Genomic DNA, 17,040 nt, shown 5'->3' on the forward strand with positions numbered 1-17,040 from the left:
TTTCCAACAACAATGTTATGAGACTAGATATCAATTACAGGAAAAAAACTGTAAAAAATACAAACACATGGAGGCTACATAATACACTGTTAAATAACCGAGAGATCACTGAAGAAATCAAAGAGGAAATCAAAAAATACCTAGAAACAAATGACAATGAAAACATGATGACCACACATTTATGGGATGCAGCAAAAGCTGTTCTAAGAGGGAAGTTTATAGCAATACAATCCTACCTCAAGAAACAAGAAACATCTCAAATAAACAACCTAAACTTACAATTAAAGCAATTGGAGAAAGAAGAACTAAATCCCCAAAGTTAGAAGAAGGAAAGAAATAATAAAGATCAGATCAGAAATAAATGAAATATAAATGAAGGAAATGATAGCAAAGATCAATAAAACTAAAAGGTGGTTCTTTGAGAAGAAAAACACAATTGATAAACCATTAGCCAGTCTCATCAGGAAAAAAAAAGGAGAAGAGTCAAATCAACAGAACTAGAAATGAAAAAGGAGAAGTAACAAATGACATGGCAGACATACAAAGGATAATGGGAGATTACTACAAGCAACTATATGCCAATAAAATGGACAACCTGGAAGAAATGTACACATTCTTAGAAAAGCAGAGCCTTCCAAGACTGACAAAGGAAGAAATACAAAATATAAACAGACCAATCACAAGCACTGAAATTGAGACTAGGATTAAAAATCTTCCAACAAACAAAAGCCCAGGACCAGAAATATCAATCAGTGAAACAGAATAGAAAGCCCAGAGATACACCCACACACATATGGTCACCTTATTTTTGATAAGGGAGGCAAGAATATACAATGGAGAAAAGACAGCCTCTTCAATAAGTGGTGCTGGGAAAACTGGACAGCTACATGTATGGAAATTAGAGCACTCCCTTACACCATATGGAAAAATAAATTCCAAATGGATCAAAGACCTAAATGTAAGGCCAGACATTATAAAACTCCTAAAGAAAACATAGGCAGAACACCTTATAACATAAATCACAGCAAGATCCTTTTTGACCCAACTCCTAGAGAAATGGAAATAAAAACAAAAATAAACAAATGGGACCTAATGAAACTTAAAAGCTTTTGCACAACAAAGGAAACCATAAACAAAACGAAAAGACAACCCTCAGAAGGGGAGAAAATATCTGCAAATGAAGCAACTGACAAAGGATTAATCTCCAAAATATAGAAGCAGCTCATGCAGCTCAATATCTAAAAACAAACAACCCAATCCAATAATGGGCAGAAGACCTAAATAGACATTTCATCAAAGAAGATATACAGATTGCCAACAAACACATGAAAGGATGCTCAACATCACTAATCATTAGAAAAATGCAAATCAAAACTACAGTGAGATATCACCTCACACTGGTAAGAATGGCCATCATCAAAAAATCTACAAACAATAAATGCTAGAGAGGGTGTGGAGAAAAGGGAACCCTCTTGCACTCTTTGGTGGGAATGTAAATTAATATCACCATTATGGAGAACAGTATGGAGGTTCCTTAAACTAAAAATAGAACTACCATACGGCCCAGCAATCTCACTATTGGGCATATACACTGAGAGAAATATAATTCAAAAAGAGTCATGTACCACAATGTTCATTGCAGCTCTATTTACAATAGCCAGGACATGGAAGCAACCTAAATGTCCATCATCGACAGATGAATGGATGAAGAAGATGTGGCACATATATACAGTGGAATATTACTCAACCATAGAAAGAAATGAAATTGAGTTATCTATAGTGAGGTCGGTGGACCTAGAGACTGTCATACAGAGTGAAATAATTCAGAAAGAGAAGAACAAATACCATATGCTAACACATATATATGGAGTCTAAAAAAAAAAAATGTGGTTCTAATGAACCTAGGGGCAGAACAGGAATAAAGATGCAGACGTAGAGAATGGACTTGAGGACACGGGGAGTGGGAAGGTTAAGCGAGAGAGTGTCATGGACATATATACACTACCAAATGTAAAATATATAGCTAGTTGGAAGCAGCTGCATAGCACAGGGACATCAGCTCAGTGCTTTGTGTCCACCTAGAGGGTCAGGATGGGGGTGTGGCAGGAAGACGCAAGTGGGAGGAGATATGGGGATATATGGATATGTATAGCTGATTCACTTTGTTATAAAGCAGAAATTAACACACGATTGTAAAGCAATTATACTCCACTAATGATGTTTAAAAAAAAAAAAAACAAATGCTGGCATGTTTATTAAGGAGTTTGGGAAAATATAGTTATCCCCCAAATATATATATATATATATATATTTATTTATTTATATTTATATGAAATGCTACATTATACTGTATATAAAAACCAAAGCTAAGAGGGATAAAATCTAAAGATGAGAAATAAGAATTTAAAAATTTACTAAAACGATTATGCTTATGCCCACATGAAAGTAACTGGTGTGGGATGTGCCCACCCACTGTGAACAACTAGATATAAGAACTAGATAAAATATTGAAATCATGCTTTAAAAAAATAGGCAATATGCAGCACAGAATTCTGATCTCTAACAGAAGGAAATAAACAAGTGATCCCTACCTTCAATTTGTGCCTCTAGGCAATTTCTAAACTTCAGTTCAGGGAGGGCAAACTTAAGCAGAACACTGTGGTCTTTGGTGTTACTGAGTTGAAGAGACAAGGATTGTACTTGAAAGAGGCAGAAGTGGCTTGAATTTAGATGGTAAAGTATCAGAGTGGAGAGAGAAAATGCCTCCTGAGTCTTTGGCTTAATTCTCATACACTCAGGAAAGACATGAAACTCCACGAGGCTGCGGAAAGTACTGCTACCAGATTCAGAACAATTAGCAGGGAAGCTGAAAAATCACCACACAGAGGTGAGAACAATTTCAGCTCCTACCAGCTAATACGGATATATCAGTATCTTGTTGAATACAATGGGGCGTTATGTAGAGATCCCAGAAAATAACAAGTATTTTAAGTAAGTGGCCCAAACAAAAGTGGGATAAATAATCGTCGAGTAAAGGCTGCTCTACACATGTCCAAAAAAGTACCTAAAACCAAGCTGCAAAATGTTCTAGCTGATGCACAAGTTGTGTAAGTGTCTGCTTATGTGCCAGCCCAAGTCCAACATGCTTTCAAGCCATAAAACAACCTTCGGAACTCAAAATCAGAAGTACGCAATGTCTAGAATCCAACCAAAAATTATTTAAAAAGAAGAAGCAGGAAACGGTGCTTCCCATTACCCATTACCAGGAGAAAAATAAATCGATACAAACAGACGTATAAATGAGAGAGATTATAAATTATCACACAAAGACTTTAAAATAGTATTTATAATGTGCTCAGAAAGCATGAATATGAGAAAAAAGTTGAAGATATAAACAGGAACCTCATGTAACTTGTAGAGATGGAAACATGTTATATCTATGAAAAGTCCCATGTACTCATAAAATCTTCCACTTTATTAGAAAAATTTCACTGGATGGTATTAACAAAAAATGAAATGTAAAAAATAAATGAATTTGAACATAGCTGTAAAAACTCTGCAAAATGAAGCATAAAAGACAAATCGACTGGAAGAAATTGAACTCACTAAAATTTATTTATCACCCCCAAATCAATACTTGCAGCACTTTCATGGTTGAACAAGACAACATTCACCTTCTTATTTTAGCTCTCCTACTGTCAACAAGCTGCCTTTTTGTGATCCATTTCAGGTCATGTTTCTGCATTTTTGTGCTTTTTGTTAGTGAGTAACTGTTTAAGATGTTTAAAATGACACTCAAGCATATTACAGAAATTCTGTCTGTGTTCATGAGCACAAAAAAGCTGTGATGCACTTTATTGTTAATGTATTGACATTACATACCAAATAAGGTGTCTTCAACAGAAACACAAATTATGCATTGATTGACTGATGAAAATGTAGGCTCACAGGAACCTAACTCTGTATTTCCCCTTGGAGCAATGTTCAGTATCCACTAACTCAGTATTTGTGGACATTTTATAGAAGATGACTACTAAGAATAATGAGAATTGATTGTATTTCTTATATCAATACAATTGCTACACTTTAAAAGCAGAAATATTATATGGTGGAAACTATATTAAGAAGCTATGCCTTCTCATTCCTTCTTAGAATTCCTTCTTAGAGGAATTCCTTGTATTGGACTAACTCTCCAATCAATAGTAATTATAAATTTGTGTAAAATATAATAAACATTTTTAAAGGCACTACAAAGTGACTAAAATTGGCTTAACCAGAGGGGATTTGACTCACGGATGAAGAAAACCACACTTAGTGAAATCCACATTCATGTATTTCACTTCAAATGGGAAAGGTAGAACAAACATCCCTACAGGGACGTTGCAAATAGATAAGCATATGCTAAGATAACATGCAGATGTCTGGGAAAGATTAGCTACAATCTGGTCCACAGAAAGAGGTTTGTAATATGATGCAAATCAAAGTAAGTAATCTTTGAAACATTGCTGAGAGTAAGTACATTTTACGTAGTAAAGGTAAATTCCTAGCTTAACAGATTTTTAAAATTGTAACTGATTCCTTGAAAAGTTCTAGAAGAGCTAATAAATAAATAAGGACCAGCCAAGATTACAGCAATGAGGAGTAATCACTAGTACTAGTTAAGACTAGTAATCACTGGTTTTAATAGCTAATAGTTATTAAAACTCAAAGGAGCAAACTCGCAAGCTGGCTTTTTGGGTTTTGTTTTATGAAGGGCTTACTGAAATGGAATATCTTGAGAGAGCTGTCCATAAAGAATATCTTGATTTCAGCAAGGCATTTTGAACTCAGTGGATTGAAAAAGAAATAAAAAAAAGATGAAGCGGAAATAAATGTAATGTGTATGCACGTGGGGAGAATTTGTTTGGAATGCTGTGCTATTCTCTGATGGACAAGAAGCAATTCTAGCATGTTCTCATTATTGCTGAAAAGTGGATTGTGTCGTCCCCAAGTGCTCACGTGGAGCCTGAGTATACACAGGGGAAGATGTTTTAAATGTGTTTTGTCACAGCTGCTTTTGAGTGGAAAAATGATAATCAATAAACAATGTGCATATTCCTTGCTCATTTATTTGTTTTTAAAATTGCATTTACACAAGAAACCTAAGTAGAGTATCTTCACATCTATAATAGGAGGCTCATTTTCTGTTTGTTTGCAATTTTTATTTTTAAAAATAATCATGAAAAGTTGGATTTGTAGAAGTAGGGGGTGAATGTGATCCACACATTCATGATTTCTTAGCTCTGATTAAAAGACAAACAGGAAGGATTAACACTATGTCCTTTTTATATAGCATTATCAATGGACATGGGTGCCCTTACACATGGAAGAATTTAAAAAGTCAGATAAAGACTCATGTAAGGTTACAAGAATATTCATACAGAGTCCACTAGATCTGATGCAATGCACATGGAGGATGCCTTGCTCATGTAAAATTGTCCCCGCCAGCCCAGGAGGTTTGCTCTAAGAGGTTTCATCCACTGTGCTGTCTTCACTTCCCAGAAATAACTGCTGGATCTTGTTATCCGAGGAATGCAGATGGGATTGTGCTGTGTACAGGCTGACTTCTCTCCAAGGCTGCCACTGCTCACAAGCTCACTGTGTGATTGTTTTCCCAGTGTCTCACTTGTACATCCAAGACTTGGGTTAAAGCACAACTAAGATCCTTCCAACTCTAATAGTCTGAGCTTCTGCTGCTGCTTCAGATCCTCCAACCCTGTAAGCAAAGAGCTAGAGAATCTCAAACACAAGATTACAGAAATGGGTATTGTATTTAGAAAACATTTCTAAAGAGTACTTTTATAGTCATAAAGATAATGCAGATATATTTTAGGAAATTTGTGAATTACAGAAAGAAACCTTGTGATAATAGTTAAAACTACTTGACATTTGTTAAGCACTCACTACAATCTGGGAACAAAATACTTTGTATACTTTGTTCCTCCCCAAGCCTCACAAACTAGGTAAAATTATATTACTTATATTATAGAGATAAGTAGAGTGAGGATTAGAGACTGTAATTATTATACAACCACAATATGATTTCACAGCTAATAAATGGGATTTGATCCCAGATCAAATTCTAAAGAATACATTTTTACCACTGTAATAATCTGTCGTGTTAAATGCTTATTTCTTTCCATCTTTCTTTGTATAGATTTACATTCTGAAAAGAAACTGAGATTATACTACATATACTGTATGTACATAAACTACAATCCAATAATTGGTCAGCTTGTGTTGCTAATAATGTGGAGTATCCCCATATCATAAACTAATCTTATAACGTATTGTTTTCAATAACCCCATGGCATTCAGTTGAGTGGAATGTTGTAAAATGTATTACAATCTGTTATCTACTGGTGTATCACAAATTATTCTAAAAGTTTAGACGCCTGAAACCACGAAGATTTACTGTGTCACGGTCCCTAGGAGTCTGGAAGCAACTTAGCTGGTTCCAGTCTCCAGTGGGTTCACAGTCTCCAGTGGGAGGGGGAGCACTGCAGGCATAATGCAGTTAAAATGGCAGTGGAGCAGTGGGCATCTGAAGGCTTGACCTAGCCTGGAGGATTTGTTTCTAAAACAACTCCCTCACTTGGTTGTTGGCTGAAGGCCTCAATTCCTCACCATGTGAACCTCTCCCCATAATAGGGCAGGTGACTTCCTGCAAAGAGCGATCCAAAATAGAGAAAGCAAGGGGTAAGTCTCAGTAACGTTCATGGTGTAGTTTCCAAAGTCAAACAGATCACTTCCCGTTTATTATATTGCGTGTAAGTGACTCAGGAGGCCCATCACACACTCAAGGGGAAGGGAATTAGGTTCCATCTCTCGTAAGGAAGAGCATCAGAGAGTTTGTAGAAACACTTTCAAACCACAACATGAAATAACTCTACTTCTATATTTGCATTTACATATTTTCTAATTGATTTCTAATTATTACCATTGTTAACAATATTGTTACAAATAGTGCCATACATAAATCTATGAGATCTTTGTCATTATTCCCTTAGAATAATATCCAAGTGAGATGACTGGGGTAAAGGATATAAATATTTTTGAGGTTTGGAGTGTATATTGCCCTGCAGAAGGCGGGCACCTCTTGAGCCTCTGTGGCAGGTTGTATTTTTCCAAAGATGAACAACAAAATCACTACATTTTACATATTATTCTTACAATGTGATGTTAAAAATATTCCCTTTGAGTAGTAGGGCCTAAGTCCTAGTTCCCCTACACTTGAACCTGGGTGAAACTTTGTGACTGTCTCAACCAATAGAGTATGGCAAAAATGACACTATGTACTTCTGAGAAGGTAATAAAATGTCATGAACTTTTGTCCTCCTGGGACACTTGTTTTTGGAACCAGTTACCATGGTGCAAGGAAACCAATTGTCCTCAAGGAGACCACATGTAGGTGATATGGATGTCAGCCCCAGCTAAGGTCCTGGACACCAGCCAACATCAACCACCAGGAAGAAAGTGAGTGAGCCTTCTGATAATTTCAGACACAGGGCACGCCAGATTTCAAGATGCCCCACTTGACACTGCATGGAGCAGAGATAAGCTGCCCATTGAATGTGGTCCAAATTGAAGATTCATGAGCAAGATAAGTAACTGGTAATTCCACTACAGTGTATTGACCCAAGAAAAATGAAAAACTATGTCAACGAAAGACTTATATAAGAAAGTGAATAACTACCAAAAGATTGAAAAAAATCCATATGTCTTTAGACAGAAAAGTAGATAAACAACTGTGCTATACTCATAAAATGAATATGCCACAATAAAAAAGAGAAAACTACTTACACATGCAACAACATTGATAAATCTCACAAAAGAATACATACTGCACGATTTCTTTTGCATGAAATACTAATACAGTTTTTTGGAGGATAGAGGGAACAAAAAATGTCCATTGAACTGAGAGGGTATCTTGAGACCCAAAAATGAGGCAGGCAGCCCCACGTAATCAGTGGATCAGTTTATTATAGGGTAACTTACTCACAGGGTGGGAACAGACAGACAATGATCTGTAAGCATTTGTAGCTGTACTTGGCACTGCTGAGGAGCCACTGGGACCATTTTATAGTTAACCTAGTGTATGGGGGTGCATGCTTGGAAACAGGATGTGCATTCCTAAGATTTATGAATGGGTAACTAGTCTCATGTGTGCCAGGAGTATGTCAGCGAATGTCTTCATCATTGTTTGGGGACTAACAGAGCATGGAGGCCACCTGGACCTAAAGATCACTAAACAGTATCTATTAACAAAGCCCTTGATGACAGAGAAGAGATTTACTACACGGTGCAGACCTAGATAGGGTCAGCAGAAGGACAGGAAGGACTAAATGGGCCCAAGGTGGCATCAGTTATGCCAGCAGCCGTACACAGGTAAAACTAAAATATGGTGATAAAAATGGATTGTGGTTATGGGGACAGTAGAGAGGGGAGGTTGACTGGAAAGGGTACAGTGGAATTTTCTGGAAGGATGGAAATGTCTATCTTGTTTTGGGCATGGTGACACGGGTGTTTATAATTGCCATTATTCATCAAGCTGAACACTTAAAATCTGTGTATTTTATTGTATAGTAATTACATCTCAACTTTTAAAACCTGCAACCATCTAAAATACTTTTACTCTCTCAGTCCAACCATGCACATTTAATATTATCATGGAAGACACTTTCTATTAAACTATTAGAGGATGGAAAATGAGAAACCATATTTATTGAAGGTCATTTTCTGTGATGGAGGTTTCATCAATTCAACTTGGGGGCAGAAGATGACAAAAAATAAAGCTAACCACTTGGTGAAAAATGGGGTCTGAAGATAGGAACTCAAGCATTTAAAAAAATCTAGGTGATGGAGCTTAAATTGAGCACTCCTGCTACTCATGTTCTCACATGAATTTATTAAGAGGAAATTAGCACAAGCAGTGGACTTATAACTTAGCCAACACTGTTTCTGACAAGTTTTAGGAAATAATTTCGGCAAAAGAAGGGTTATATTAACACGATCAATATTTACATTCAAGGCCCTGAAATATAGTTTAATAGATAAAGAAAAAAATAACATCTTAGTTGTGTAGTGGGTTCTCGTGCAGGGTTTACATTCAGTCCTGAGTCCAGGGGAGAATCCCAAGTGAAAAAGAATCCTGTAGTCTGTCATCTTGATCTTTGAACGTTAGGTATAATAAAGAAAAGGTTTTGCATAAAGGCAAGTTGTCTCTTCTCCTAGTAAAGTGGAGAAATGTTTGTGTACTGCTCCCAGGAGAAACTAAACAAATGCTACCTCCATCTCTCTGTGTCCAATCAGATTTAGGAACTGGACCCTCAGTTCTCCATGTCTCAGAGTATAAATGTGGACAAAATACTACCTGGAACATTGAAGAGGTGCCACTGGTTACTGTAAATACTTTTATTTCATTTCCAGTGGTTTTCTCAGTGATGTATTAGTAAGTCAGGGAATCTGATTAGGGAGCCAATAAGAGAAAAATCCCTCAGTCTGGGTTTATCCATAGATATGCTTTCAAAGTCAGATGTGGGGCCCAAAGATGGTAAACAAGATGAGCCACTGGGCCATGAGAAGGAAATTTAAGAGCTTTTCATTGTATTAAATTATAATTAGAAAGGAAGTATGCAACCCTAATGTTCAATAGCAGGTCTCTAATCGAGTCCTGGATCTGTCTGCAGGTCACTGCTGATTGATGGGTCTTTAGAGAGGAGATATTGGCAGTCCCACCTCACTCAGTTACTGGCTTTATTGCCATGCTTTGCAGCTTAAATGGGCCAAAACAAGTAGATTTAAAAATTGTATTACCTAATTTCACTTAACTATTCTTTTGCAAAATAAAAAAAACTGTTTTTTTTTTTTACATACACATACATACACAGAGATACCAGTTGTATCTCAGTGTCACTGGTCCAGAGAGCAGAACAGTCTGGTCCAGTGACACCCTAGCAGAACTCAGTGGGCAAACAGAGAATCCCAGGTGGATCTAGGGACACCTACATCCACACCCCCACGAGGACACAAATTCTTGACTTCTGCTTACGGTCAATGTGGAATCAATCACAGGGACTGAATACACCCTTTCTCTTGAAACAACGAGAAAGTGGACAAAATATAGGAAATGATGATTTTCAAGACACTAGATATCAGTTATCCTTGGTAGGGAGGAAAGGAGTGAGATGAGCTTTACAGTAGCCACAGCTCACGACCTGTGGGGAGAAACAGGTGTAAGCAGAGCAAACGGCCTGAAGTGAAACACGGAGCCCAGCGCCTGGAGATCAAGGTTGTCAGGGTGCATGACAAAAGAAGGGAGCAGAGCTGTGCAGAGAGACCTGCAGAAGGCCTCCCTCAAATACTCGGCTGTGAACTGACCAACTCATGTGTCTGAGGAAAGGACCACCCAACAGGACTAGAGAATAGTACCCCGTGCTCGGACAGGGCCAGGCTGGTGCCTGTTCCCACCAGCTGGGCTGGATTCACAGGACACTGGGCAGGGCATTCGGTACACTCTTGCCTCTGTGGAGGGGAATATCATCTCTGAACTAAGCATTGCTCCAGTCCCGCCTAACACATCTTAAGAGCAAGACCCAAAAGGATCAAGCTGTTTGCAAGTGGCTTAACTGTGCCTCAGAACAAAGCTCAAGAACACTTATAGGGATGCAAAAATATCCAGGTACCAGCAAGGTAGGATTCAAAATGCATGTTCTCTTAAAGATGACCAAGTGTGCAATGAATCAGGAAAATGCCACCTTACTGAAAACTAGGAGAAAAAGATAAATCCTCTATTATACTCAAATATTGCAATATATCTCTCCTTCAATAAAAGAAAATCAGTTAGGATATAAAATGTTTAAACAACAATATCAACCAACTTGACCTCATTGACATTTATAGAGAAACTCATCCAATAAACAGCAGAATACATGCTCTTTTCAAGTGACACAAAATTTTTACCAAGACAGACTATATTCAATACCATAAGACAAGTCCCAATACATTAAAAATAAATAAATTTCTACAAAATATGTTCTTGGATCACCATGAATTAAATTAGAAATCAAAACCAGATAGATCTCTGGAAAATCCATGGATATTTGGAAAGTGAATGCATCAAATAAAATATCAAAATTAAATTGTAGAACATTTTGAACGAGATTAAAATGAAAACATTAGGTAATAAAATTTGTGGAATGCTACTAAGGCAGCACTTGGAGGAGGGTATATTTATGTTAATATTAGGGGGAAGAAATCTCAAATAAATGACTTAAGTTTCCAACTTGAGAAACTAGAAAAAGAAGGGCAAATAAAGTTCAAAGTAGAAGAAAAGAAATAATAAAGATCAGAGCAGAAATCAAGGAAATAGAAAACTTTAAAAAAGAGAAAACCAATGAAATAAATAGCTAGCTCTTTGAGAATAGTACTAAGACTAATAAACCTGTAGCCAGACTGATTAAAAAATGAGAGAGGATACATTTTACTAATATCAGAAATGAAAGAGGCAGTATCACTACTGGTTCCACGGATGTTAAAGGGATAACAAGAGAATACAATGAATGACTTTATGCCAATACATTTTATTTGTTTTATAAATTTATTTATTTATTTTTGGCTGCATTGGGCCTTTGGTGCTGTGCATGGGCTCTCTCTAGTTGCAGCAAGCGGGGGTTACACTTCACTGCAACGCACAGGCTTCTCACTGCAGTGGCTTCTCTTGCTGGGGAACACGGGTTCTAGGCGTGGGGTCTTCAGTAGTTGTGACACAAGGGCTCAGTAGTTGTGGCTCGTGGGCTCTAGAGCACAGGCTCAGTAGTTGTGGCACACGGGCTTAGTTGCTCCGCAACATGTGGGATCTTCCCAGACCAGGGCTCAAGCCTGTGTCCCCTCCATTGGCAGGTGGATTCTTAACCACTGCACCACCAGGGAAGTGCCCAATACATTTAAAACTTAGATGAAATAGACAGATGCCTTGAAAAACACAACTTATCAAAGTTCACTCAAGAAGAAATACGTAGTCTGAATAGCTCTATATATCCATTACATTTTCAAATTTGTTATAAACTTTTCAAAAATGAAAATTCTAAGCCTGAATGAATGGCGTTATAGGTGAATCCCACCAAAAATATAAGGAAGAAATAATACTAATTCCATATAAACTCTTCTAGAAATTGAAAATGAGAGATAGTTTCCAACTGATTTTATGAGGCCAGCATTACCTTGATACCAAAACAAGACAAAGACATTACAAGAAAAGAAAACTATAGCCCAGTAATCCCTCATGCATGTAGATGCAAAATCCTTAAGAGAATTTTAGTAAGTGGAATCCAAACTACAGGTACTTTCCTGGTGGTGCAATGGTTAAGAATTGCCTGCCAATACAGGGGGCATGGGTTCAAGCCCTGGTCCAGGAAGATCCCACATGCCACGGAGCAACTAAGCACATGCACCACAACTACTGAGCCTGCACTCTAGAGCCCATGAGCTACAACTACTGAGCCCACATGCCACAACTACTGAAGCCCACGTGCCTAGAGCCTGTGGTCCGCAACAAGAGAAACCACCACAATGAGAAGCGTTCACACCTCAACAAAGAGTAGCCCACACCCACCGTAAATAGAGAGAGCCTGCAGGCAGCAACAAAGACCCAACTCAGCCAAAAATAAATAAATAAATAAATAAATTTATTTTTAAAAAAAGGAATCCAAACTACATATTAAAAATTCATCATGACTTGTGAAAATGACTATACTACACAAAACCATCTACAGATTCAATGCAATCCCTATCAAACTACCAATGACATTTTTCACAGAACTAGAGCAAAAAGTTGCACAATTTGTATGGAAATACAAAAGACCCTGAATAGCCAAAGTAATCTTAAGAAAAAATAAAAAATAATGGAACTGGAAGAATCAGGTTCCCTGACTTCAGGCTATACCACAAAGCTACAGTAATCAAGACAGTATGGTACTGGCACAACAACAGAAATATAGATAAATGGAACAGAATAGAAAGCCCAGAGATAAACCCATGCACATATGGTCAACTTATCTTTGACAAAGGAGGCAAGAGTATACAATGGAGAAAAGAGAGCCTCGTCAATAAATGGTGCTTGGAAAACTGGACAGCTATATGTAAAAGATTGAAATTAGGACACTCCCTAATATCATACACAAAAATAAACTCAAAATGGATTAAAGACCTAAATGTAAGGCCACACACCATAAAACTCTTAGAGGAAAACATAGGCAGAACACCTTATGACATAAATCACAGCAAGATCCTTTTTGACCCTCCTTCTAGAGAAATGGAAATAAAAACAAAAATAAAGAAATAGGACCTAATGAAACTTAAAAGCTTTTGCACATCAAAGGAAACCATAAACAAGATGAAAAGACAACCCTCAGAATGGGACAAAATATTTGCAAATGAAGAAACTGACAAAGGACTAATTTCCAAAATACACAAGCAGCTTATGCAGCTCAATATCAAAAAAAGAAACAACCCAATCCAGAAGTGGACAGAAATCCTAAATAGACATTTTTTCCAAAGAAGATATACAGATTGCCAACAAATACATGAAAGGATGCTGAACATCACTAATCATTACAGAAATGCAAATGAAAACTACAATGGGGTATCACCTCACACCAGTCAGAATGGACATCACCAAAAAATCTACAAACAATAAATGCTGGAGAGGGTGTGGAGAAAAGGGAACACTCCTGAAGTGCTGGTGGGAATGTAAATTGATACAACCACTATGGAGAACAGTATTGAGGTTCCTTAAAAATCTAAATATAGAACTACCATAAGACCCAGCAATCCCACTACTGGGCATATATCCAGAGAAAAACATAATTCAAAAAGAGTCATGTACCACAATGTTCGTTGCAGCACTATTTACAATAGCCAAGACATGGAAGCAACCTAGGTGTCCATCGACAGTTGAATGGATAAAGAAGATGTGGCACATATATGCAATGGAATATTACTCAGTCATAGAAAGAAATGAAATTGAGTTATTTGTAGTGAGGTGGATGGACCTAGAGACTGTCATGCAGAGTGAAGTAAGTCACAAGGAGAAAAATAAATACCGTATGCTAACACATATATGGAATCTAAAAAAAAAAGATGTAGATGTAGAGAGTGAACTTGAGGACCCAGGGAGCGGGAAGGGTAAGCTGGGACAAAGTGAGAGAGTGGCGTGAACATATGTACACTACCAAAAGTAAAATAGATAATTAGTGGGAAGCAGCCACATAGCCCAGGGAGATCAGCTCAGTGCTCTGTGTCCACTTAGAGGGGTGGGATAGGGAGGGTGGGAGGGAGATGCAAGAGGGAGGTGATATGGGGATGTATTATATGTATAGATGATTCACTTTGTTATACAGAGAAACTAACATACCATTGTAAAGCAATTATACTCCAATAAAGATGTTAAAAAAATTAATCAGTGTAGTTCACTATATTAACAAACTAAAAAGGAAGATCCAATCATATGATTATCTATTGAATAAACAAATACAGGAAAATATTTGTCAAAATCCAGCAACCTTTCTTTAAAAAGGTCCCAACACAGTAGGATTAAAGGAAACTTCCTTAAATTGATAAAAGTCACCTATGAAAATCTATAGCTAACATCATACTTAAAAGACTGAATGATTCCCCCCAAATATCATGAACAAGACAAGTATATCTCTCTCAGCACTTCTATTTAACTTTATACTGGAGGTTCTAGACAATACAATGAAGCAAGGAAAATAATAGTAGCCATCACAAAACATGGTCATCTATGTAGAAGATCCAAATGTATGTACAAGAAAAAAAAAAAATCCTACTGGCACCAAAAAGGAGTTTAACAAGTCTAAAGTATATAATCAGTATACTAAGATCAACCATGTTTTTATATATTTGCAACAAATAATTGAAAATTAAAATTAAAGCAACAAAACCATTGGCAATAGCATCAAAAAGTTAAATTATTAGGGATAAAGCTGTCCAAAGATCTGAAAGACCTGCAGACTGAAAAATAAGAAAATATTGCTGAGAGAAATTAGAGAACTAAATAAATGAAGAGCCATACCCTGTGCAAGGGTCAGAAAACTCAATATTGTTAAGATATCAATTTGCCTGAAACTGAACCAAAGTAATCCCAATCAAAATCCTAGCTGGTAGAAATTGACAATTTTTTTTGGTAGAAATTGACAACTTTTTTCTAAAACTCATATGGAAATGCAAATGACTAGAAGTAGAGAAAACAACTTTAAAAAAGAAAAACAAATCTTGAGAATAAATACTACCTTATTTCATGACTTATTATACTGCTATATTAACCAAGAGATTGTAGTATTGTAGAGACAGATAGATAGAATAATATAGAATAAACACACACAGACATATATATATATATATATATATATATATATATGCACACTTGATTTGAAAATGGTACTAAGACAATTCAATGGATAAAGAATAGTCTTTTTGCAAATAGTGGTAGAATATTTGGATATCCATAGGTTAAAAAAACAAAAAAGAAATTCAAACTGCACTTTGCACCATATCTAGAAATAAACCCCAAATGGACCATAGACCTAGATGTAAAACCTAAAACATGAAATCTTCTAGAGAAAAACACAGGAGTAAAGGTTCATAACCTTGAGTCAGGCACGGATTTCCTTAATGGAATGCCAAAATGTACAGTCCCTAGAGGAAATTATTGATAAATAGAACTTCCTCAAAATTAAAATGTCTGCTCTTGGAAACACTGTTAGAAGAATAAAGAGACAAGCCATAAACTGGGAGAAACGATCCTCAAGCCATATGCCTTAAAAAGCACTTGCATCCAGGATTTATAAGGAACACTCAAAACTAATGATAAGTGTCTTAGTCTATTCAGGCTATAACAAAAACCACAGACTAGGGGGCTTATAAGCAACAGAAATTTAATTCTCACAGTTGTGAAGGCCTAAGATCATGGCACGTGCATGGCCGGGTGGGAACCCTCCTTCAGGTTGCAGACTCCTCATTGCGTCCTTATATGGAGGAAGAGGCTAGGGAGCTCTCTGGAGCTTCTTTTATGAAACTCATCCTATCCATGAGGGCTCCACGCTCATGACTAAGCACCACCTGAAATCTCCACCTACTAATACCATCACCTTTGGGGTTTGGATTTCAACATACAAATTTTTAGGGAGACAGAAACATCCAGACCTCAGCAATAAACATATATACAAACTCATACAAAGTGGCAAATATGTGCATATCCATTCGATCAGATACTTCACTAAAGAAGTTATATTGAAGGCAAATAAGCCCCTGCAAAGTTGTTCGACATCATTATTCATTGGGAGAAACGCAAAAACGTTCTGGAAAACACTTTAGAAGTTTCTGAAAGAGTTAAACTTACCTTTCTCATATGATCCAGACATTACATCCCTAGGTAGTTCCCCAAAAGAAATGAAAGCATAAATAAAAAATAAAATTAGCAGAACTAATGTTTATTCTTAAAGTAATATTTTGTCAAACAAATTATTCTGTAAAAACCTCATGTACCTGCTGTTTTTTCTTTGCCTGAAGCACTCTTCACCCCTTGCTCTGCATAGTTCCTTCTCTCACATCCTCCAAAATTCCAAACAAATAACACCTTCTTATTGAAGCTTTTCCTAAAACAACTAACTGGAAAGGTACCTATTCCTTTACACTTTACACATCTGTTAATTATGTACAATTTGCAAAACAAATTCAGTTCCCTACCCTTATAGAACTTACATTTTACTGAGGGAAGACAGACAATAGTAAAATAAATATTTGTTGGATGGATAAATAATCACACACAGCTGCAAAGTTGGCCAAAACATTTGAATTTATCAAGAAGTCTATTTTAAAGAAGGATGTGTATCTACTATGGTTAATTAATGACATTGCTCAAAGTATGTGTTGCCTTGAGATATTGACTCATGATGACAAAATGGATTATAAATCCTAAGTACA

The sequence above is a fragment of the Stenella coeruleoalba genome (assembly GCF_951394435.1).
Source record: "Stenella coeruleoalba genome assembly, chromosome: 3".
In the NCBI taxonomy this organism is placed as follows: domain Eukaryota; kingdom Metazoa; phylum Chordata; class Mammalia; order Artiodactyla; family Delphinidae; genus Stenella; species Stenella coeruleoalba.